This window comes from Balaenoptera borealis (assembly GCF_965194805.1).
Source record: "Balaenoptera borealis genome assembly, chromosome: 18".
Taxonomy (NCBI): domain Eukaryota; kingdom Metazoa; phylum Chordata; class Mammalia; order Artiodactyla; family Balaenopteridae; genus Balaenoptera; species Balaenoptera borealis.
In genome coordinates this window covers 7,443,379-7,466,159 of record NC_138877.1, presented here as the reverse complement: position 1 = coordinate 7,466,159, position 22,781 = coordinate 7,443,379, and the positions used below count along the sequence as shown (strand labels likewise).

The following is a 22,781-nucleotide window of genomic DNA, read 5'->3' as shown; positions in this document are numbered from 1 at the left end:
TAAAGGTAACCACTAAAACAAAAATAAAATGTGCCTAAATTCCATTCTTCAAAATTAAAGAGCAAAGAATATACAGCTTTAGAAAAAGAAACACATCAATAGAACATAATAGATGTAATTATAAAACATTATGATAGAATTGAGACCAAACATATAAGCCATATCAATGCATGTAATGGGCTAATTTCACCAATTATAAGAAAAAGATTCTCAATTCAGCTCATAATATAAGACCCAACTATATGCTATATTCATGTGATATATAAAACAAAATGATTCAGCAAGGCAAAATATAAATGGATGGATAAAGGTATTCCAGGAAAATGAAAACAATAAGAAAGCAGAAGTAGCAATCTTGATATATAACAAATAAGAATTCAAGCCTAAAAAGGGCACCTTTTAATGCTAAAAGACAAATTTATAATGAAAATAAAATACTTATGAATATCTATGCTCCAAATAACAAAGTAACCAACTTTATGAAGCAGATTTACCACTCTCAGTTCAAGACAGATCAAGTGTATAAACAAACAAAGCAGAGCAGAATCAACTAGGTAGGTCTTATGGATATATACTGAACTTTATATTTTGATAACATAAGCAAGTATATCTTTTGTCAAGAGCCTTTGAACCATGCATAAAAACAGATGATAGGGCGCTTCCCTGGTGGCGCAGTGGTTGAGAATCTGCCTGCCAATGCAGGGGACACGGGTTCGAGCCCTGGTCTGGGAAGATCCCACATGCTGCGGAGCAACTAGGCCCGTGAGCTGCAATTACTGAGCCTGCGCGTCTGGAGCCTGTGCTCCGCAACAGGAGAGGCCGCGATAGTGAGAGGCCCGCGCACCACGATGAAGAGTGGCCCCCGCTTGCCGCAACTAGAGAAAGCCCTTGCACAGAAACGAAGACCCAACACAGCCAAAAATAAATAAATAAATATTAAAAAAAAAAGACAAAAAAAACAGATCATAAAGAAACATCAGTAAGTTCCATGAATTAGAAATATTACAAACAACACTCTGATCACAATGCAATAAAAGTAGAGATTATTAAACAATGAAATGAAAAGAGAAATCATTAATCAAAACTAAAAACAATCTCATTAAACAACTCTTGGGTGAAAGAGAAAATACAAATTGAAATTTTTAAAAGTTTTCAAAACCACTAAAAACAAACCACCAAACCCCTAAAACATGGGATACATTTAAAGCAGTTATGAGAGGACAACTCATAGCTGGAAATGCTTTCATAAGTGAAAAATGAAAGGATGCAAATAAATGACTTATATACCTAGCTGAAAACACCGGAAAACAACAACAAAGTAAACCAAAAGAAAGCACTGGGAATGAAAGAGTAAAGGCAAAAGCAGAAATTAATGAAGTAGAGAATAGGAAACCAGTAGATTTAATTGAAAGAAGTTAACAAAATTGCAAGCCACTAGCTAACTTGAGCAAGGAAAAAGAGAGAATGTACAAACAAAATAAGAAATGACAAGAAGAAAACAGAAACAAGAATTAAAAGTTGTAACAGGCCTCTATACAAATAAATTTGAAATCCTTTATTAAATGGATACTTTTCTAAAGAAATATAGATAACCAAAATTGAGCCCATCAGGAAAAGTTTAAACAGAGCAAATTTCCACAGAGGATACAGAGACAATTATTAAAGAACTACCACACACACAAAAACACCAGGCCCAGATATTTTCACCGTGGTCTTCTATCAAACCTTCAAAGATCTGACCGTTCCGGTGTTCTATAAATTGATCTAGAGCACTGAAGATTGTGGCAGGCAGAATAATGCCTCCCTTCTCCAGAAAGATGTCTATGTCAGAATCCCCAGAACTTATGACTATGTTATGCTCCATGGCAAGGAGGAATTAAAGTTACAGGCAGAATTAAGGTTGCTAATCAGCTGACCTTAAAATAGGGAGATTATCCTGGATTATCCAGGAGACCCAAAGTAATCACAGGCACTTCTAAAGGTGGGAGAGGGAGGTAGGAGAGTCAATGTCAGAGAAACGTGATAAGAGAAAAACCATAGCTGGCTCTGAAGGTGGAAGGAGACTGTGAACTGAGGATTAGAGGCAGCCTCTAGAAGCTGGTACAGGCAAGAAAGTGGATTTTCCTTTAGAACTCCCAGAAATGAATGCAGCCTGCATTCAATCTTAGCTCAGGGGGACCCACTCTGGACTTCTGACTTTTACAACAGTTAGATAACAAATCTGTGTTGTTTTAAAGCACTAAGTTTGTGGTGATTTGTTACAGCAGCAAATAGAAAACTAGCTCAAAATACTGATGCAAAAATAAAGGAAAATTTCCTAATTCCTTTAATAAATTGAGTATTTTGATACCTAAACCTGATGAAGACGCCAAAGAAAGTAGAAAAAAAACTTGCCAATCATCGTCACTCGTGAATATTGATAAAAAAGGACTGAAAAAAATGTTAGCAAACAGAATCCAATAGCATATAAAGAAGATAATACACCATGACCAGTTGAGATTTATTCCAATAATTTACGGTCATTTCAATATTAGGAAATCAATATTGACAGATCGAAGGGAAAAAATATAATTATCTCCATAGGTGCTGAAAGAAGCCTTTGACAAAAATTCAATACCCATTCCTGTTAACAGCACTCAAGAAAATAGGAATTGAAGGACCCTTTCTTGACATGATAAAACATCTTAACATGATGAAAAATATTAGTTCTAAAGCCATTATTTTACTTAATATGGAAACACTCAAAGAATTTCCAGTCAAATCAGGAGCAAGGCAAGGGTACTAATTATCTCCACAACTATTCAATACTACACTAGCAGTATTAGCCAATGTAATTTGAAAAGAAAAATTAATTAGAGACAAAAGATTTGGTAAAGAATCTCTATCTTTGGTAAAACTATCTCTATCTTTACATGATACAATAGTATAACTAGAAAGCTCTAGAAAATAAGTGGTCAATGATAAAACTGACTCAAATGGTACAAAAATTCAGTAAGGTAGCCAGATATAAAATTAACAGACAAAGGTCAATATCCTTCATGTACACAAACAATAGCTAGAGAAATAACGGAAGAGAAACCCCAACTTACAAGAGCAACTAAGATTAAATATGTAGGAATAAACCTATCAAAAATCGGCAAAACCTACATGGAAAAACTTGAAATTATTCCGGAAAGACACAAAAATAGACTTAGACAAATAGAAAATATCTCATATTCTTGGAAGAATGACTCAGCATCATAAAGATGTCAGTTCTCACTAAGTTAACTGATAAATAGAATGTAATCCCATTAAAATACCAACAAGCCTTTGTTTTATGGACTTGGAAACATTGACACTAATGTTTATGTGGCAAAACAAACATGCAAGAATATTCAGGAAGATACTAAAAAAGAAAAACTATGTAGGGGGACTAGATCCATCAGACATTAAGACATACTACAAAGCCTCTATAATTAAAACAGTGTGGCACTGGCATATAGATAGACCAATGACCAGTGGAATAGAATAGAAAGTCCAGAAATAGATCTAAAGACATATGGAAATTTAGTGTAGGATAAAGCTGACATCTCAAATCTCTGGGATACATACAGACTTTTTAATAAGTGGTGCTGTGTAGCCATTTGGAAAAAGATAAAATTAGATCTACACCTCACACAATACCCATACCTGATCCAAAAGGAACAGGGATCTAAATTTAAAAGTAAAACCATATAAGCACTGAAAAAACTGAAACAAAAACATGGTAGATTTCTCTTTAATGCTAGTGTGGGAAAGACTTCCTGAATATGACTAAAAATAGAGGCAATAAAAAACTAGTAAGTGTGACAGTATAAAATTTTTTATAACTTTGGACGATAAAAACTACCACTGACACAGTCAAAAGATAACTGACCAACTAGGTGAAAACATATGCAGCATTTATCACAGATAAAGGGCTAATGTTCCTAATATACAAAGAACTCTTCAAAATTGCAGAATCAAGGACCAAATACCCAACAGTCAAGTGGGAAATCAATAATTTACAGAAAATGTAATAATATGCCTCAAACATATGAAAATTGTTCCCAGTTTCTCATAATTACAGAAATGCAAACTAAAACACTGAAATGCCATCTCTTACCTCTTGGATTGGCTGAAACAGAAAAAGCGTGGCAGCAAATCTGATTGACAAGGCTTTGGGACACACTCTCATACACTGCAAACTGGTGCAAATCTTCTGTAGGGGAATTTGGCAAAATCTGACAAAACTATGTGTGTTCTCTTTTAACCTAGTAATTGCACATCTAAGATTCTGTACCTTGAGAATACATCTCTAACAAGGCACAAGGTTGTTCATTATAGCATTGTTTGTAGCTGAAAATATTAAAAACAACCTAAATGCCCATAGATAGGAAAGTGGTTCAATAAATTATGGTACATTCACGTGTATGCAGTACAATGCAGTTTTTAAAAGAAAAAAAAGAATCAAGAAGATTTATATGAATTTATTCGGAATGAGTTCCAGAATATATTGTTAAGTGAAAAAAAAATAGCAAACGAATATCTAAATTGCAGTATGCTATCTTCCAGGTAAGAAAGAACATAAGGAAATAAACACGTATGTCTTCTTTTGTAACAAGAAGGATAGACCAGAAATGAATCCACCACCACAAAAGGCTTGGTGGGAGTGAAGTAGAAAGGATGAAGGATGGGAATGGGTTGGGAGGGACAAAGGAAAGTGACACTTCTATACGTATATCTTCTGTGTATTGTGTGTTAAAGCCATATCAAGTTGTCACATACTCATTAAAGTAAAAAAATAATTAAAATCAACCAGGATGTGTGGGGAGCCCAAAATAAAATACAAACAATGAACCTAACTGGTGTTTTACAAATGAATAGCATACCTATACTGAAGCAAATGGGGAAGCAAAAAATTAAGTAACTTTGGAAAACAGTATCTTGACTATATCTTATAAAGCTAAAGACAAAAAAACACTATGCAAGTGGGTAAACAATTGAAACTACTTTGTGTTTATTCTAGAATAGAGCAAAAAAGTAAATATATTGTAGGAAACGAGAGCCATGTTTCTCCCTGTTGGAGAAAGGAGTTACAAATAAGCCAGGGCACAGGCTAGAATAAACCCTATGCCACTGGGTTGGAATCGGAGGTCTCAGAACAAACTCATGTCTTTAATATATATACAAATAGATGCACATGTATAGGAACTTGACAAATGACATAGATTTTACTGCACACAAATGAGAAAAGGAAGGACTATTCAAAGGGGCTGGGACAAATGCTTATCCACGTGAAAACAACAAAATTGATGGATACCTAATGCCATAAGAAAAACTAATTCCAATCATATTGAAAACTTAAACATGAAATTTAAAATGTAAAAACACTAGAAAATATTATAACAACATATCATTATGCCCTTTTGGGAGAAAAGGTTTTTGTTTGTTTACATCAACACAGAAAAAAGTCCAAGAAACAAAGAAAAAAATGGTAAATTTAATTCCCATTAAAATTAGAAATTTGGTTCATGAAAAGACACTTAAAACGAAGTGAAAATCAAGTCATAAACTGGAAGAAAATGATTGTAATAGCTATAAGTCATGAATATACCAAATATGTAAAAATTGTCTAATTAGTAAGAATAATACAATAACACTAGAAATAGGAACAAAGACTCCAAAGAAGGAATACTCAAAAGAGGGAAGTAAAATGATCCCCAAACATGCAAAAATAGACTCAATTCTTAAATAACAATTAGTGAAATGCAAATAGAAACCACAGTGAGATACCAATTCATACCAACAGACTGGCAAAAATTCAAGTCTGATAATATCTCTGTTGGTCAGGATGCGGAGTAAAGGGTACATTCATCACAGCTGTTAGAAGAAAAAGTAATGCAGCTACTTTGGAGAAAAATGTGCGACGTAAGAAAGTTGACGAGATATACACACTTCGACTCAGCAATTCCACTTCTAAACATATACCTTAGAGAGAGATTTTTGCACATGTACACAAGGTGACATGTTTAAGAATGTCCAGGGCTTCCCTGGTGGCGCAGTGGTTGAGAATCTGCCTGCCAATGCAGGGGACACAGGTTCGAGCCCTGGTCTGGGAAGATCCCACATGCCGCGGAGCAGCTAGGCCCGTGAGCCACAATTACTGAGCCTGCGCGTCTGGAGCCTGTGCTCCGCAACAAGAGAGGCCGCGATAGTGAGAGGCCCGCGCACTGCGATGAAGAGTGGCCCCTGCTCGCTGCAACTAGAGAAAGCCCTCGCACAGAAACGAAGACCCAGCACAGCCATAAATAAATAAATAAATACCCAAAGTTTAAAAACAAAAAAAAAAAAGAATGTCCAGCTCATTTTAAATAGTGAAAAATGAAAACAGTCTGTCTTTAAATTCTGGATATCTAAATTATGGCATAGTCACACAGTGGAATTCCATACAGCAGAGAAAATGAGTGAATGAGATCTGCATGAATCAACATGGTAACATCTCAAAAACATAAGTTTGTTTTTAGAAATGTTATATATATATGGAGGATGATATATATAGTATGATATTTATATAGATCAAAAACATGCAAAAAGCAATGTTATATACTGCTTATATTATTAACATTTATGTGGTAAAAATATAAAAACATTCTTGGAGTTGCAGTAGCCACTCCAGATGGCCCCAGTGATTCCCACCTTCTGGGAGTCACACCATTGTGCAGTCTTGTCCCACCCTATGTTAGGGTTGGCCTATGTCATCAAAAGCATATGGCAGAAGTGATGGTAAGTCACTTTAACCTCCAAGTGAGGTTATAAAAGACTTGTCTTCCATCTTTAGCATCCCGTTTTCAATCTCTCTCTGATCTGTTGCAGTGGCCATGGGAAAGGCCCACGTGGGGAGGACAGAAGCCTCCAGCCAGCGAGCAGCTGAGTTCTGCCAACACGTGAGTGAGTCTGAGGGGGATCTTAGCCCAGTCGAACTGTGAGTTGATAGCAACCTGGTAAGAGAGCCCAAGTCAGAACCACCAGCTTCCACCAGCTAAGCCTCTCCCAGATACCTGACCATCAGAAGCCGTGAGGTCACAAATGTTTGCTGTTTTAGGCTGCTATGTTTTGTGGTAATTTGTTATATAACAATAACTAACGCAGAGCAGATTTCTTCTTGGGAGGGAGGGTCATAAGATGGTAGAGAGGTACATGGGGGGCTTCACCTTTATCTAAAATATTTTATTTTTAAAATAAAATATCTAAAGAAAATATGGCAAGATGTTAAGGTTTATTAAACTTAGATAACGAGCACATACTTGTCATTAAATAATTCCTTATACTTTTCTGTATGTTTGGAGTATTTCACATGCATAAGAACCTCACTTGTAGCAAGACATTCTCCAATGTCACAGCAAACCTGCAGAGGGTGACGATTCTGCTCTCTCACTACTAAATATGCCAAGTCTTTTCTGAAAGGTTTTATAAGTCACTTACACTCTGCAGGATTAAAATATAGAACCTCAGAAGCTAACTTTTTTGGGTGGGCTGTGCTATGTAATTTGGGTTTCTGTTCCAATAAATAAGAAACAGTATTAAACTGGACACTTTCAGTTAAACATTTTTGATGCTTATAAAATTTCTAAAAGCCCTCACCCTCAGGACTTCCCTGGTGGCACAGTGGATAAGACTCCATGCTCCCAATGCAGGGGGCCCGGGTTCGATCCCTGGTCAGGGAACTAGATCCCACATGCATGCTGCAACTAAGAGTTCGCACACCACAACTAAGGAGCCCGCGTGCCGCAACTAAGGAGCCAGTGAGCCACAACTAAGAGCCCTGGAGCTGCAACTAAGGAGCCTGCTTGCTGCAACTAAGACCTGGCCCAACCAAATAAATAAATAAATAAATATTAAAAGCCCTCACCCTCATATTTGGATAATAAAGTCAAGAACAGGTTGTCAATATGATTTAAAGCTGAAAAATTTTGTCGGGATTCTGATAAGATTATTTAAGAAGCAAATCAAAATGCTTAAGCCATAGCTATTTAACATGATTATAAGTGCTGATTGCTCAAATGAAATTAATTAATCACAAATTCCCCAAGAACATTAAACTACTCCTCAGTGGCCAAAAAAAAAAAAACAGGCACTTTTCCTCCGTCATTGACTATAAGCTGGATTATTTTATTTTCCTGAAAATATGAAAAACAATTGAAGATTTACTGGTCAGTATTTAAAAAAGATAAAAAATTTAGTTCCACAATCAATATAGCAATGGTGAACAACAAGAAAAGCTTCTTGAAGCTTAATAACTCAATGTAACATTTAAAAAACAAAACTTGCTATTACTGAATCTCCAGTGACCTCTTATTTGGAGTTAAGTAAGGATTCCAGGAGATTGGGCAGAAAGATTTCAGGAAGGCAGAAGGAAACCCAGATTTCGTGTTAGAAGTTGAGCTACAAGCACAATTTTGAGCGTATCTCCTTTTTGGTGACCGGGCAGCTATTTGCTTTGCACATTCTGATTTGTCATGAGGACAAGTCCCAAGGGGAAAAGAATAAAGCACATCTTTTTTCTACCCAACCTTTTCCCCTTCCTCATTCTGTCCATGATGTAGGTTTAAACTCTAGAGGTGGTTCAGGGAGTCTGATAGGGCACGGGGCTGACTTAGGTGTTAGCACAGAATTGAATCTATCAGTTCGGTGGTCTCCGTCTGGGGTAAATAAGCCAGGAAAGCCTCCTGTGGCTCCAAGGACAATGTTAAAATGGGATTTCTGTGGAGAGAAATAAAGCCAGGGAGGCAGGCAGGGGACAAGTAATGGCCTAGACTCTCAAATCAAGGAGCTTGGCTCTATTTTGTTGACACTGTGACCCTGGAGGGCTGCTGGAAGGTTCTTAATGGGGAAGGGACATTGTGACTGGTATTTCAGGTAGCTCCTTCTCAAGCAATCAAGACTTAAGACAGGTGAAGTACTAGATAGACAGACTGTGGATGGAGTGTCCTGGAGAGACAAGATAAATAGATGTAAGAAAGATATATAGATGTAAGTATACATATTCATGAGAAAAAACTGGAGAGGAATAAGGCAAGGAGGGTGTATCAGTCCAAGTTCTCCAGAGAAAAAGAACCAATAGATATATACATATCTCCAATTACATATCCTATATATATGCATCTGCACAGTTACATAGAAAATGTATGCTATGTATAATGTATATACATGTATATATACATATGCATATGTATATATACATATGTTTTAAATATATGAAGAGATTTACTATGAGGAATTGGTTGATGCAGTCATGGAGGCTGAGAAGTCTCAGCCAGCTGTCTGCAAGCTGGCGTCCCAGGAAAGCAGATGGTGTAGCTCCCAATCTGAGTTCAGAGGCCTGAGCCAATGGTGTAGGTCCAGTTTGAAAGCTGACTTACTCAAGACCAAGGAATAGCCCATGTTTCAGATTGAGTCTGAAGGCACGAAAAAGCCAATGTGCCTGCTTGAAGGCAGTTAGGCAAAAGAATGCTCTCTTACTCAGCCTTTTTGAGTAAAAGTCTATTCTGGATCAACTGATTGGATGTGGCCCACCCTTAGTGGAAAGGGCAATCTGCTGTACTCAGTCTACCATTTCAAATGTTAATCTCATCCATAAACATCCTCACACATACACCAAGATAACGTTTGAACAAATGCCTGGGCACCCCATGGCCTAGTCAAGGTGACACATGGAATTAACCAACAGAGAAGACTACCAGTTTCCTAGTTTAGGTGATTGTGGTGCCAAAATGAAATAGAGTGAACAAGGGTAGGAGAAGGTATGACAGGAAGCCCAGGAACACTGTTTGAGATCTGCCGAATCGATGTTCTTGGCAGCTGGGTGGAAACAAGCAGGACGCTGGATGTACACTTTGGGATGCTCAGGGCTAGGGTCTGGGCAGTCCTTAGCAGTAACCTAGTAACCAGGACAGGATTATCCAGGGATGGGATAAGAAAGAGGAGCTCAGTTTAAAAAGAAAGAGAGAAAAGAAATGGTAAGAAGTGGTAGAAAACAAGGAAAATCAGAAGAGTGTGATATCAGAGGCTAAGGAAGTGAAGTTTCTAGAATTAAGGCACAACCAAAATGATCAGCAAAGAGAGTCAAGATAGGGACTGAAAAATACCCTTTACCACCGGCAACTCGGACATTGTTGGGGATGCCCTCCGTGAATGCAGCACCCACAGGAAGCTGATTAAGATGGGTGAAGGAGCAGAAAGATTAGACCACAGGTAGAGACGGGGAGTGACAGGAGCTGTACCTTAGGGAGAAGAGCATGTTTATAGGGTGAGAGAGGTCAGGAAGGAAGGAGGAGCTAAAGAAATAAGTAGGGAGGGTGGTTGATGAGCAAAGCCCCCCGAGTAGAGGCCAGGGATTAAAATCAAGAGCACAAGTCTGTGTGCATGGGGTCAAGAGGTGGAGGGAGAAGACACTGAACTTGAATGAGAGGAAGGGGCTACTCATCCTGAGACTGGTAAGAAACAAGGGAGGAGTAATAGAGAGGTATATTTGCAGGAGAGCAGGGGTGAGAGAAAGTGAGGGAGATCGTGCTTATTAGTCTTATTCTTCATGACGAAGTAGAAGGCAAGGTTTTCTGCTAAGAAGGAGAAATAGGTTTTCCATTTAAGATGGTAGCTTGAGGACATGCATCTAACTCCCTGCCTTCCCTCCCAAAGTTGAGCTTTAAGTTTATGCGCATTTATTGGAAAGAAATACGGAGAAGTGAAAAACAATATCACAGACCAACTTCATAGAAGACTGGAATACACAGGAGACAAAACAGCTCTGGGTGGCTCAATAATACGACTATTCAGAGGCTGCCCCAGTGACCTTCTCATCCTTCAGTAACTGGTGTTCCCTGCTTCCTACACTTGCAACTCTGCCATACGCATGATTCAGCTTTTTCCTATATTTTGTATTTGTTTTACTGCAGCTGATGCCCGCTATTACCTCTAGATGCTTTTCTTTATCACGTGCTTTATGCCTACTCATGAATGGAATTGCCTCTTGGCTTTTGCTCACTGCTTTCTCTTTTTCAGCTTCTTGACTCCACTACCCCTGCAGATTCTATTACTATATCTCAAAACAAAATCCCTAAGAGAGAGGCTCTGACTGGTTCAAGCAGAAGCTCTCCAGGACAAAACATGCCATTGGGCAGAGTTCTTGTCTGTTGATGGTCAAATTTGTTGGGGCCAAGGTGCTGGGGTTTGGGTACCCAGCACAGTGACATAATCAAAAGGCACTCGAATATCATTGGTGATTCTTATATAGGTAGTTGTGGGCGGAAAGCTGAAAGGAGGAACAAACCCATGCACAAATTTCATATTCAGAAATGTACAGTACCAATATGAAAAACGAATGGATATTGACACAGACATATGTGCGTGTGTGCACGCACACACACACACACAAACTTAATTCCTGAATAAATGAGGTAATACCATTTTTTGCTCTTGATTAAATGATCCTATATTGTAAAGATGTCAATTCTTTTCAAATTAATCTCCAAATCCAGGGCAATTAAAATTTAAATCCCAATGAGCTTTTTTTTTTTAAACTTGACAAGTTGTTTTAATAATTCAACTGAAAGAGAAAAATGCCTGAGAATAGCCATGAAAATTTTTTTAAAATAATGATGAGGAAATGCTTGATATCTCTATCTCTATCAACTAAACTACAGTAATTAAAACAGTTTGGTCTGGCCCAGGTAAGTTGATCAATGGAACAAAAGGAGCCAGAATCAGAACAATGTACCTTTTGGAACTCATAATACAATAAAGGTGGCATTTCAAATCCATGGGAAGTAATGGGGCATCCATCAGTGGTGTTAAGACAATAGACTACTTATGTGGAAAAACAAAAAGGTGAACCCTCTACCTCAAATCACATACCAAAGCAAATTTCATATGGATTTAAGATCTAAACATTAAAATTAAAACTATCAAGGTATCAGTGGCAAACATACACTAGTATCATTATCATCTTGGGGATGGAAGGTCTTCCTAAGCATGAAATCAAACCCATAAGACATAAAGGGAATAGTCATAGACTTGACTACAGAGCAAAGCAAAATCTTATATATGTTAAAAGACAGCATAACCAAGTAAAAAGAAATCTACAGGTCAAAGAAAATATGTGCAACGCTTATGATAGATAAAATGCTAACGTCTCTAATATATAATTTATCATAAATCAATATGCAAAAGACAAACAACCAAAGGGAAAAAGCTGTGGGCTTGTCCCATCTCTTCTGAGTAATAGCAGAGCGTACGATTTGAAATTTTAAAAATGATACCCAGGCCCACTCTGCTAAAGCACCAGGTGCACCTCTGAACTGCTATGCATACTATATCCTAGGGAGAGGGTCTGTTTAACTCGTAGGAGTGAATAACTAATGATGACGTTTTAGCATTAACTCTGGCCATTGTTGACAAAGGGCCATCCTACGACCCTCTATTCAGTCCATGGAAGAAAAAAGGCCAGATTTCAGAGATTCCAGGAGAGATTATTATCTGCTCTGATTAGATATTAGGTCTTTTCAGTTTATTAAACAGATGCCGCAGTAATAACATCACACAATCTCCTCTTTTCCAGAACCTCGGGTCTTTGACATTTCATCATTTCTGTGCCGCTCAGAAATGTTCTTAAGGTCTCAATCAATTCATAAGCTCTTCCAAGGCAAAGTCTGGATCCTTATTTCTTCTGTATTGCGTCCCACTGTTTTACTGGGGTTCTTCCTTCATTCCTCATTAAGTGCTGACTGCTTGTAACACATCCATTTCCAGACATAACATCCCTTCTTCCAGATCAGACCTTCTTTCTGAGATTATTTTTTCTCATTTTTGTTATTTGGAAGTTCCTTTAATGAGAGTCTGTAGGTGGGTAAATCTTTTTTTTTTTTTTTAACATCTTTACTGGAATATAATTCCTTTACAATGTTGTTAGTCTCTGCTGTACAACAAAGTGAATCAGCTATACATATACATACATCCCCATATCCCTCCCCTCTTGCATCTCCCTCCCAACCTGCCTATTCCACACCTCCAGGGGGCCACAAAGCACCAAGCTGATCTCCCTGTGCTATGCTGCTGCTTCCCACTAGCTATCTATTTTACATTTGGTAGTGTATGTATGTCAATGCCACTTTCTCACTTCTTCCCAGCTTACCCTTCCCTCTTCCCATGTCCTCAAGTCCATTCTCCACATCTGCGTCTTTATTCCTGTCCTGCCCCTAGGTTCATCAGAACCGTTTTTTTTTTAGATTCCATATATATGTGTTAGCATACGGTATTTGTTCTTCTCTTTCTGACTTACTTCACTCTGTATGACAGACTCTAGGTCCATCCAACTCACTACAAACGACTCAATTTCGTTTCTTTTTATGGCTGAGTAATATTCCACTGTATATATGTGCCACATCTTCTTTATCCATTCATCTGTCGATGGACACTCAGGATGCTTCCATGTCCTGGCTATTGTAAACAGTGCTGCAATGAACATTGTGGTACATGACTCTTTTTGACTTATGGTTTTCTCAGGGTATATGCCCAGTAGTGGGATTGCTGGGTCATATGGTAGTTCTACTTTTAGTTTTTTAAGGGACCTCCATACCGTTCTCCACAGTGGCTGTATCAATTTACATTCCCACCAACAGTGCAAGAGGGTGCCCTTTCTCCACACCCTCTCCAGCATTTATTGTTTGTAGATTTTTTAATGATGGCCATTCTGACCGGTGTGAGGTGATACCTCATTGTAGTTTTGATTTGTATTTCTCTAATGATTAGTGATGTTCAGCATCCTTTCATGTGTTTGTTGGCAATCTGTATATCTTCTTTGGAGAAATGTCTATCTAGGTCTTCTGCCCATTTTTGGATTGGGTTGTTTGTTTTTTTGATATTGTACTGCATGAGCTACTTGTATATTTTGGAGATTAATCCTATGTCAGTTGCTTGGTTTGCAAATATTTTCTCCCATTCTGAGGGTTGTCTAATTTCATTCTTTTACAGGGAGCTGTCCAGTTTTCCCAGCACCACTTATAGAAGAGGCTGTCTTTTCTCCACTGTATACTCTTGCCTCCTTTATCAAAGATAAGGTGACCATATGTGCGTGGGCTTATCTCTGGGCTTTCTATCCTGTTCCATTGATCTATATTTCTGTTTTTGTGCCAGTACCATACTGTCTTGATTACTGTAGCTCTGTAATATAGTCTGAAGTCAGGGAGCCTGATTCCTCCAGCTCCGTTTTTCGTTCTCAAGATGCACAGAAATCTCTTGCATTCCTATACACTAATGATGAAAAATCTGAAAGTGAAATTAAGAAAACACTCCCATTTACCACTGCAAAAAAAAGAATAAAATATCTAGGAATAAACCTACCTAAGGAGACAAAAGACCTGTATGCAGAAAATTATAAGACACTGATGAAAGAAATTAAAGATGATACAAATAGATGGAGAGATATACCATGTTCTTGGATTGGAAGAATCAACATTGTGAAAATGACTCTACTACCCAAAGCAATCTATAGATTCAATGCAATCCCTATCAAACTACCACTGGCATTTTTCACAGAACTAGAACAAAAAATTTCACAATTTGTATGGAAACATAGAGGTGTAATTTAGAACATCAGTAACTAGATTCATCATTAATCTTCAATTCACGTTCAATTCCCCTTATTATATGGTATCTCCATAATAACTTCAGATATTTCAGTCAACCTTACACTTCCCAACAAAGACTGTAAAAATTAAGATGTTAATTTAAAAACATTATTAAAATTCCAGACTAAATAACACTGGACCCACTCAGAGTGATGCTGTCACAAGAGGTCCTTGGACAGCTACTGCTTCAGTCTCAACGCTTTGCCTTCCTTTGGGCAAAGCAGCAACCTGGGCAGCACTTGCAGGAAACCTACTCTGGAAATATTGTTTGTAGATGTCATTGACAGTATTGAAGTCATTTATGTCAGCCAGCAAAACAGTTGTTTTTGCCACATTGTGAAGTCACAGCCTGCTGCTTTCAGAATTTCACCCATGTTTGTAAGAGCTTGTTTAGTCTCTTCTGCCACCACCCCTCCTTGCACAAGCTATCCACTTGCAGGATCCATGGCTAGCTGTCCTGAAATGTAAATGGTCCCGTCGACTAACACAGCCTGACTGCCGGGACCAAGAGCCGCTGGGGCTTTCGCGGTGCTCATCACGTTTCTGATCAAAGACGACATGGCTAATCCCTTTCCCTTGCCGCCCCTCGGAGACAACTACCCCGTACACTGCTCCTACCCGCGTCTCACGGGTCTGTTCTGGTCTTAAAATTGCTATTTAAGCAAAACAAGTAGCATCCCCAGAAGGGTTTGTTAAGTGGCAGTACCAGCATAGCCTAGTGAACCGATGACAAATATGGATTTTAGGCATTCTGATGAATAATCTTGGCCCTGCTGTGCATAAACGCTATGGATTTTCTTAATAAGGCAAAACTCAGCCTGATTCTCTACGTGCCCTTGGAGCAAGGAGACCCCACCTTTTCAACGGCATCATTTGCAGTGACTCTGCTCCCAGCCAATGCCTCTTTCAGTTCAAAACATCTTTTCAGATTCGGTGTAAATGCATCTTACAAACCCACTGTTTGTCCAGCGCATCAACTGATTTGACTCATAAGCTACTCTTGACCCTCTTGTACAGCCCTCTCCTACAAATAACTTGGGCCTCATGCTTCCTTACTCTTCCTTCCTTCCAGTAGTTTCTCTTTATTAAAAAAAAAAAAAAGATTATTGTCAAAACAACCTTTGGTTTCTCCTTTCTGTCAGTAAAAGGAAACAATGATTGAAACAGCTGTGCCCAGGAGCACACAGCCATCCAGAATGTAACAGTGTCTATGAGATGTTAATAAGCATAATTTACAGATCATCACCGTTATGAGAAAAAGAAGGGATGGATAAATAAATGCAAATGGCACTTTGTGATGGCAGTTCCACTAGGACAGATAGCTGGGGGCAAGACAACAGCCTTGGGCAAGATATATACAGTGAGGCACAAAATATGAACCTGTCTTTTCAGTTCAAATGGAGACAAAAGACGAAAACGTGCCCATCAAAAATCATATACTAACAGAGTCAAAATCAAATTCTACTCAGAGGTGATAATCCGATATAAGTCATTCACAGACCATGTGTCATAGGGCATTTCCCTCATTTGTAGCCCAATTTGCAATGCCTGCAAAGGTGGCTTAATTATTTCTCAGTTTGAAGATAAAATGATGTGTAGTAGGAAAGTCAAAATTGACTTGATTATTATAAGCTATGAACGTGGCTTTTAGCTGTCTTGATAACTAGGAAGCCAAAATAAAGAATTAAATCCAAGCTCTGCGTGTGTAGACAGAAGCCGGACTTTGGATCCTAGAGAACCAAGTTTAGTCTGAGTATTCTTTCCGTTTGGGGAGATGGCAAAGGACTCTTCTGTTTAGAAAGCTCAGTGTGCTGCATTTTATCAAATGGCACTTCATTTACTCACAAAATGAATCAGGGAAACCGTAAAAGATAATGAGAAGAGGACAAAGCCAGCCTTCTGGATGGCATCTTGATTTTTCCACTGGTGAAATCAGCAGCTCCCCAGGAGCCTGGCACTGGCGGACTGAATGCCAACCCTGGGCACACGCTGGGGTTGAGAGCAGACTGAAGGCCAATCCTGGGGACACGCTGGGGTTGAGAGCAGACCCGGGATGGGCTGTAGCCCCTCATCCTGGGTGCTGCCCAAGCACGGGGTGATTTCCTGTAGGCTGGCAGAGCTGCGGACAACCCACCTTGGGCTCTGGGGCAGGGGCTGTGCTGGGTCCTCAGAGCCACATAGCTGTGATTTCACAGGGCAGCACGACAAGGTTCTGAGCTCCAGCAAACGGTGCACAGGGTGAAGCACTGCCACCACCGTATACGCGCTGTATTTCCTTCTTTCTTTTTTTTTGATTTTTTAAATTGAAGTATAGTTGATTTACAATGTTGTGTTAATTTCTGCTGTACAGCAAAGTATGTCAGTTATACATATACATATATCCACTCTTTTTAGATTCTTTTCCATTGTGGTTTATCATAGGATATGGAATATATAGTTCCCTGTGCTATACAGTAGGACCTTGTTGTTTATCCATTCTATATCTCATAGTTTGCACCTGCTAATCCCAAACTCCCAGCCCATCCCTCCCCCTCCCCCTTGGCAACCACAAGTCTATTCTCTATGTCCATGAGTCTGTTTCTGTTTTGTAAATATGTTCATTTGTGTCAAATCTTAGATTCCACATATAAGTGATACCATGTATTTGTCTTTCTCTTTCTGACTTACTTCACTTAGTATGATAATCTCTAGTTGCATCCATGTTACTGCAAATGGCATTATTTCATTCTTTTTTTATGGCTGAGTAGTATTCCATTGTATACAGGTACGACGCCTTCTTTTTCCATTCATTTGTCGATGAACATTTAGGTTGTTTCCAAGCCTTGGCTACTGTGAATAGTGCTGCTACGAACATAGGGGTTATGTGCTCTATTTCTAGGTGGGACAGGCTAACGGAGCTTCTAGTTTTTATAATGATAGCTGTAAATATCACTAAGAGGAGTTTTAAATGCTAACTGCCACTGATAGGACCTCAGTTCATTAGATCGTGGAAGGCACCACATCAGTCTCAGCAAAATGGAATCACCGTCCACCCAGCTAAGCAACTGGAAGCCAAGCTCTCCCTAAACACCTTTCCTAAGCACCCCACCCCTCACAGCCAATCCTTCACCCACTCCTGCTGGTCTACCTTTCCCAGTATGGGAAGATACAAGGAAAGGTCTGATCAGAAAGCTAAAATAATCACGTCGTTCTCCCAGTGAGTGAGAATCTTTCTCCTCTTCTGGCAAACAAGAAACTGTCTCACTTCAGTTCACGTCCAGATGAGATGGTGGTGTAGGTGCTGGTGATTCTCTCACTGATTGACTTGACACATGGCCCCTCCATCCTGCCGTTCATCTGCCCCTAAGCTGGGGTGACAGGACAAACGGCCACCAGTGGAGGGAGGGCTCCAGTAATGCCAGGCAATAGGACACCTGCACTAAAGACTTCAGTGCTGGGAACACCGGGGCCCCTGCCCAGTGTGGGTGTGATGGCGCAGGGGGCTAAAGGAATTCTCTAGCCCCCTTTTCGGATGGGAAGAGCAAGACCAGTAAAGAAAAGGCTTCTGGAAGGAAGCAACTGGGACCTTCTTGGCTGTCTCTGCCATCTCTACACTTCCTACCCCCTCTCTGCCTGGGCATTTGGGCAACCAGGGCGGGCAGCTCAGTGATCTGTGGGTGTGGGGTGCCCAGCACCCAGGGCTGCTCCAAGCATCGCTCCTCAGAGAACAGGGACAGGCTGAAAGAGTTACGCTCGGGGCCACTGGGACTATGAAACCAGAAATGATCTGGTCAGACCATAAAAGAACATGTGCTGGGAGAGTATTTTGGTAGAATCATCCTGCATTTCTTACAAAGGATGACACGTTTTCAGCCTGCCTTACGATGCCCCTGATACTTTATCTCACGCTCACCCACTGTAGCCCGGAAGCCAGGGTCGCCCTTGCTCCCTGAGGGGACCTGGGGGCCCAGCAGCACACCGGAGACCCAGAGGAAAAATGAAATGAATGGATGAGTCTAACTGGGATTGGAATTAAAATCTGGTCCCAACACTAGTGTCATAAACTGATATGGTAGCTCCCCCTGATCGTATTTTGAAAACTATAGTTAGATGTCTTCAGGTCACCACTACGATGTGAGCAGCAGCTGTGGTCTGTTTTCAGCTGGGAATAACTGTCTCAGGTGAAGTGGCTGAAATTAAGGCAGTCTGGACACAGGAGTGGGGCGGGGACACTGCAGGCTGGGGCTGCCACGTTTGAATGATTTGCAGGCTGTGCTTGGGGCGGCACTGGCTGTCTGCGGTGTGTGTGCCCCGGAGTGATGGCGGCAGCTGCAGCTGCACAGGTCTCATGTATCCAAGCTGATGTCAGGACCGAAGATAAGAGAAGCAAACCGCACAGAATACGAGCCTCAGCGATCACAAGTAGCAGAGGCCTTTCTTTCGGTCCTGTTGCTCTCCAGGGGCCCAGACTGTTAAAGGATGTGGGAATTCAAAATGCAGTTTGGGCCGAGCCCTTCTCCTGGGCTGTTTGGATTCCCACCCTACGCGCTGAAAGAGCACCCAGAGCATGAACACACACGCTTGTGCATCTGAAGCTATTTTCTTCTGGACAGAACATAACAGATCAGACCCCGGACTACAGAAAGCTGGCATTTTTATTGCGTGGGAGCATAAATCCTGACTCTATCGGAAACTTCGGACAACATCAAGAGTCCAGTGAACACAGGATCTCCACTGGACTTGGATAAGTAAACGGAATGAACCCACCATGACTTTGTTTCATTATTAAAAAGTCTCTTCCAACAAAAGAGAAGATTATCCTTTTGGCTGTAATATTTCCCCTTGCTGTCTTCCTCTCACAAAATATATTCATTCAAAGAGGATGTTTTATAAATACACACAGATATTTTTTCTCCCTCTCTTTGGGGATTCTGCTGTGGTGCACTGAAAAAGGATAAATCAGCTTAAAAGAATTTTTCAAAATGCAATCCCACTCCAGGTTTAATTATAGACAATATAGGTCAACTTATTTTAAATAGGCCCCAAAGCAGTTGTCCCTGAACTACTTTGTATGTTTCACATGAGGCAGTTTCCCTATTACTGAAAAAAGTGGACAGTCAGAAGTTAGACAAATGCCTCCTCTCTGTAAGTAGCCTGTGGACGGGTTCCCTGGACTGTAATAAGCAGATAGAACTAGAAGATGCTGACTTTATGGTCACTGGGTCCCCTTTCCTAGCAGATCAGGAGGGCGCGCCCACACCCTCGGCCGCCCTCTCCTATGCTCCCGTGTGTACACTTTCTGACGGGCTCTGAAATCACAGGGGCTGGTTCCCACCCCCAAAGGAGGTGAAGGGAGACGGCAGGCCTGGTATGGCAGGAACACAAAGCCCAAAGCCCGGGAAGAGACATCTTCCCTGTGCCGACACATGTTTTTATTCAAATCAGAAGACATTCTTCCAGGTGAACCAAAATTTGAGAATAGTCATTTACTCCATTTCTGCCTTGGCTCTCCACAGCTGTCCATTCCCTCCCAGGGCAGGGCCCCCAGGTTTGATTACAGGTCACCCCAGCTGCCCCCAATAGTTGAGATTAGGAGTGGAAATAGACATCATTTCCTTGAGGCCCTCACATCTATTTTAAAATATCATTTTCACTAAGCTGGCTGTTAGATACTGCCTAAAGCTTTGCAAGAGGGTGGGAAAGAAACACACATACATAAACGCGCACACGCACACACACTCAATTTTCATGTCATTTGAACTTGGGTTTGCCGTTTGCCATGACTGATCTGTCTTTTAACAAGACCAGAAGCCAGTGAAATAGAAAGTCACAATTCCAAGAATACAAGTCTCATCTTCAAATACATCTCTGTGTTAAGCGGCTGGACGCTGTGACCCAATGTCTTCTGATGTATACGCTGCAATCTTCAGTTGGCCTCCCACCTCGCTCCCGCTGCCCCTGTCCCAGCACAGAGCTGTGTTTATTCTCTCTTCCCCTGCTCACGTCGGTGTATCACTATCTTCCCTCCCACCTGTCCCTCAGCCTGCCAGGTGTGTCCCGTGTGAGTATCAGTTTTTCCAGGAAGCCTCTGCACTCACTTCCAGCACACCCCGAGCCCTGCTCAAAAGTCACACACTGACTTATAATTTCTCATTGTGTCACGTGGTCATCTGATCTCACAAACGAGGCCAACTCCGGAAGGAAAGGCACTGTGTTTTATACCAAAGAAGAATCTCTTTGGACCCAGACCATGAAGGCCCCCAGGAGATGCTCCGCCACTTCCTCTTAAAAGTCAGACAACATGTACCAGCTACTGGTGTCAAAAGCACCAGCTCTATTTAGCCTACTGGACATCTCCAGTGGATGTCTCACAGGACCTCAGACTTCATGGCTGAGAACTCAGTCCATGAACCTCCACGAAGCCCACCCATCACGTCTCCCATCTCAGTGAGGGGTACCCCATTCGTGTGGTTCCCCAGCCAGAGATCTTGACCTCAGCCCTGGCGGCCACCTTTTCCTCACCCCTTATTCCAACACATCACCACTCTTACCCGACTTACCTCCTGAACATCTCTCGCACCACTGTGGACATCTCTCCATCTCCACATCCATCACGCTGGTCCAAGCCACCACCATCCACGCCCGTGTGGACCACAGCCTTAGCTTCCCATCTGGTCTCCCTGCCTGTCTGTTCTGGAAACGTGAGTCTGCTCAGATCACCCTCCACACAGGGTCTTCCTTTTGCTCCTCCGTAAGGAGCGGGCTCCCCATTCCCTTGGGAAGCCCTGCAAGGTCGGGCCTGTCAACCAGCTCCCCAGCCTAGGGCTCTGTCGGCGCCCCCTCAGCTCCATGGACACGCACGTCCCCTCCCCTCCGCAGTGACTTTCCACACAGGCCCCTCTCCCCGCCACACCTGCTGCCATCGTGTCCCCTGACCTCTCCACCTCTTTCTTCCATCTCAGAGCCTGCACCCCGGAGCTCCCAGACGAGGCTGCACCCTCCAATACCGTTTTTTCTATTTAAAAGACTTGCTCAATCCCTCCACCAAACTCCACGAGGGCACAGACCACGTCTGCTTTGCCCTCTGTTGTATTCCCAGCCCCGAGCACAGTTTCTGGTCCAGAGCAGGCACTTGACTTGAGGATTATTTTCTGATGAAACAGTCATCATCACCAAGGGGTAGCATCTCCAAAGCACTTTCGTGGGACTAGCTCGGTTCACCCTCAGAACGGTCTCCTTTTACAGATGAGGAAAGTGAAACAGACAGAGGGTCCGTGGACTTTCCAGACCACAGTGCTGACAAGGATCGGACTGGATCAGTTTTCTGATGCCCAGTTCTGTGCTTCCTCTACATTGCGTTTTCTCACTTTATTGTGCTAAGTATGAATGTAGTGATGAAGTCTGAAGGACCTTGCCCTTGGGTCAGACTCCAGCCTGGCTCTGCGTCACTTGTGTGACTTCAGGCAAAGCAACCCTTCTCTCTAGGTCCCAACAGTGCCCACCCACAGGGCTGTGGAGAGAATTAAACAGGACAAGGGGTGGTGAGCCCCTGCCAAGGGCTTGGTACACAGTAAGATACATAAATGTTAGCTAATAACAAGGAGGGATAAGCAGTCTTACTTCCAGTACCTCTTCGTGATTCCCCTACGCTAGCAGGTTATTTTCTACACCGTAACTACGCTAAATGCCATAAGCACTACAGCTTCTGATTATAAAGCATCAAACCCTTTTGCTTCGTTGTGTTAGGAATTTTAGCCCTTCTTTGCTTGCTACAGATGCAAACTTTCTCCTCACTCTGGCTAGTCTACTTTATATGCCCCAGAGCTTCCCCTCTCTTCCTCAACTCCAGGACCACCTGTATCTGGGCAGAAGCCCAGAAATCTGCCCCTTTAGGCCCCCAGCTATAGATTCCCAGGGGCAGGAAGGATTCTAGCCAGCTACAGATTCTAATTTGGGTGGTTCTACCTCTTTCTTCCTTGGCTATGCCCAATGCTCCTAAAATCAGTGTAGATTTTCCTCGAAGGGAATGCAAAAGCAGGCAGTCACGGCTATTCCCAGGCAGGCGTTTGCTCTGTGGCAGCCTAAGCTGACCTGCTTCTGCTTTGCTGAGAAAAGTACTCT

At 41.3% G+C, this 22,781-nt stretch overlaps 1 pseudogene across 1 annotated transcript; it reads right to left on the bottom strand.

The window, feature by feature from the left end:
- Window positions 1-960: 960 nt before the first annotated feature.
- LOC309615463 (2-iminobutanoate/2-iminopropanoate deaminase pseudogene) lies at window positions 961-21,483 on the bottom strand (annotated as a pseudogene). The gene is made up of 2 exons (XR_014249803.1): window positions 1,850-21,483; window positions 961-1,800 (listed from the first exon to the last, which is right to left on the bottom strand). The product of XR_014249803.1 is annotated as a 2-iminobutanoate/2-iminopropanoate deaminase pseudogene (transcript).
- Between the last annotated feature and the right edge of the window lie 1,298 nt (window positions 21,484-22,781).